The sequence below is a fragment of the Microcebus murinus genome, chromosome 1 (genome assembly GCF_040939455.1).
Source record: "Microcebus murinus isolate Inina chromosome 1, M.murinus_Inina_mat1.0, whole genome shotgun sequence".
Taxonomy (NCBI): Eukaryota; Metazoa; Chordata; class Mammalia; order Primates; family Cheirogaleidae; genus Microcebus; species Microcebus murinus.
In genome coordinates this window covers 24,855,710-24,858,990 of record NC_134104.1, presented here as the reverse complement: position 1 = coordinate 24,858,990, position 3,281 = coordinate 24,855,710, and positions in this window count along the sequence as shown.

The following is a 3,281-nucleotide window of genomic DNA, read 5'->3' as shown; positions in this document are numbered from 1 at the left end:
TTGTTGTTCCATTTATGGACCACAGGCAGAGTACATTTAGCATAATCCTTAAGGGGCCTAGGATTTTTAGAATGGTAAGTGACCATTGGCTTCAACTTAAAGTCACCAGCTATATTAGTCTCTAATGAGAGAGTCATCCTGTCCTTTGAAGATTTGAAGCCAGGCATTGACTTTTCCTTTCTAGCTATGAAGGCCTAAATGGCCTTTCATTATAAGGCTGTTTCATCTCCATTGAAAATCTATTGTTTAGTGCCGTTACCTTTATCAGTGATCTTAGGTAGATCTAGATAACTTGCTACAGCTTCTAGATCAGCACTTGCTACTTCACCTTGTACTTTTATGTCATAGAGATGGCTTCTTTCCTTAAACCTCATGAACCAATCTCTGCTATGTTCAAACTTTTCTTCTGCAGCTTCTTCGCATCTCTCAACTGTGATAGAATTGAAGAGAGTTAGAGCCAAAGCCTGGAGTAGGCTTTGGCTTAAGAGAATATTGTGGCTGGTTTGATCTTCTATCCAGACACTAAAACTTTGATAAATGAGGCAATGGAAACCGGGCACACTAACCTCCATATCAGCAATAAGACTATTTTGACATCTTATCATTTGTGTGTACAATTGAAGTGACACTTTCAATATCCTTCAAGAACTTTTCCTTTGCATTCACAACTTGGCTAATTGTTTGGCACAAAAGGCCTAGCTTTTGGCCTGTCTCAGCTTTTGATATGCCTTCCTCACTAAGGTTAATCATTTCTAGCTTTTGATTTAAAGTGAGAGATGTGCAACTCTTCCTTTCGCTTGAACACTTAAGAGGCCATCATAGGATTATCAAATGATCTAATTTCAATATAGTTGTGAGAAACCTAAGGAGAGGAACAGAGATGGTGAAACTGATGGTCTACGGAGCACATATAACATTTAGCTATTTAGCTGTTAAGTTCACTGTCTTTTGTTTTGTTTTGTTTTTTGAGACAGAGTCTGGCTGTGTTGCCCAGGCTGGTCTCAACCTCCTGGACTCAAGCAGTCCTCCCACCTGAGCCCGCCAAGTAGCTGGGATTACATGTGCATGCCAATGTGCTCAGCTCATATATGGGTGCAGTTCATGGCAATCCAAAAGAATTATAATAGTAACATCAAAGATTACTGATCACAGATCAATATAAGAGATATAATAATAACAAAAATCATTTGAGGCCGGGCCAGTCTACTGTATATATTATAACTTGCATTATGAATTAAATACCAAATAGAGGCATAAAGGCAATAATGGTATAGATATATAAAATATTTGGATATGATTGAGATCCCAGCTGAAAGAAAGTTTCACAGACTTGTGAGGGCATCATTTCAAACCTTCCTTACTATTTTTTTGATACAGGCTGGTGGAAGGGGAGAGGCCATAAACATAAGAAAATTGCTTCCAAGGCAGTGTAACTCCTTTAATTCGGGCAACGTCAATTGCACCACAGAGATGGCTAGAATTATTCAAATTCACACAGCAAGTCCTGACATTTGATGGCCTAATTAGGGTGATTATGGGTAAGCTTTAAAAATCTGCTTTGTCAGCAGATGAACCAATGAAATGTTACCATAAAGAGTATGTTCCCACCCCACCCCTAGCCCAGGAGGAGCTCAAAAACATGGACTGAAGTTGGTACATTAATAATTGTTTATGATGTGGTTGGCAAAAATATTTTGTAATGATGTCCTTATAAAAATGCTTTAGGAGATAATTGCAGCAGGTCAGGTTTTTCTCTACCTTGTAGGAAGGTTCAACTAATCCTTTTTGTGATACAAAAAGATATATCTATATCTATATATAAAGCATTTGTGTATATGCTTTATATTTGGGGGGATGCAAAAAATTTATGACTGAGAAAGATTTTTTCAGTGTTTTTATATTAGTCTAATGTGCTCACAAATACTTTTTATTTTTCCAGAAGGAAAGTTGGTGAGAGTAATAAAATAGGTATGACCTATATCATTAGCAACAACCGGAACACAATGGGAGCATTATGTATCGAAGGAAAGAAAGTAGAACAAAGTTGTTAGGTTGGTAATTTTCTGTTTTGTTTTGTTTTTTGTTTTTAATTGCAGACGTGTAAATACCAAATTCTCATGGTGCTGAGAAACCAAAATGAAAAAATAATACTTCTTATCAGATGTTCAGCATAAATGTTAAATAAAAAGGTGCACAATCTAAGACATTAAAGTGTCTCAGAACAACAATTATTGGGGGAATATAATTCACTGGTCCTTCCATATGGGTGTGTTGTTTATACTAATATTACTGGGCTTTTTCTTTTTCTTTTTTTTTTTTTTTTTTTTTTTTTTGAGACAGAGTCTCACTCTGTTGCCTGGACTAGAGTGCCATGGCATCAGCCTAGCTCACAACAACTTCAAACTCCTGGGCTCAGGCCATCCTCCTGCCTCAGCCTCCTGAGTAGCTGGGACTACAGGCATGTGCCACCATGTACGGCTAAATATATATATATATATATATATATATATATATATATATATATATAAAATTTTATTTTTTAGTTGTCTAGCTAATTTCTCTCTATTTTTTTAGTAGAGATGGGGTCTCGCTCTTGCTCAGGCTGGTCTCAAACTCCTGAGCTCAAATGATCTGCCCACCTCAGCCTCCCAGATTTACTGGGCTTTTTCAACTATATAATCTGTTTAATTTAGAAGACCTAAAATTAAGTGATGACTATTTTGGATTTTCTATAATGTACAGTTTTCATTCAGTTATATTATTTTTAAGGTAGATAATTCATTAAATACATAACTAAATTTTAAAAAATATTTTGGTTTGTACAATTATCCATATATTTGTATTTATGAATCAAAAAATTACAATCTAGGGGAGACTTTTAAAAAAGGGTAAGCCAGGAGGTACCACTTTTCTCTCATTACATTCATTTCCTTGGTGTTTGAACTCATCATCTCATAGTTTTGAATATCGTCTATGTGCTAGGATTCCCTAATTAAACATTCCAGCTCCAAACAGTCCTCTGAACTTGACTTGTGTACCTAACAGTTTAAAGAGCATCTCCATTTGGATATCTCATAGGTATTTCATATATGGCGCTTTCTAAGAGGAACCCGTTCACTCTCGTTTCCCAATGCCCACTAAGCTCGTAACTCGTTTTTGTTATCTCAGTATAAGTCTTTTTCTTTCCCAGTGTGGCTCAGGCCAAAGATGTGAAGTAAGCAATGACTCCTCTCTTTCCCCAGCACACCATAAGATATCCCTGAGCAAATCCTCTTTATTCA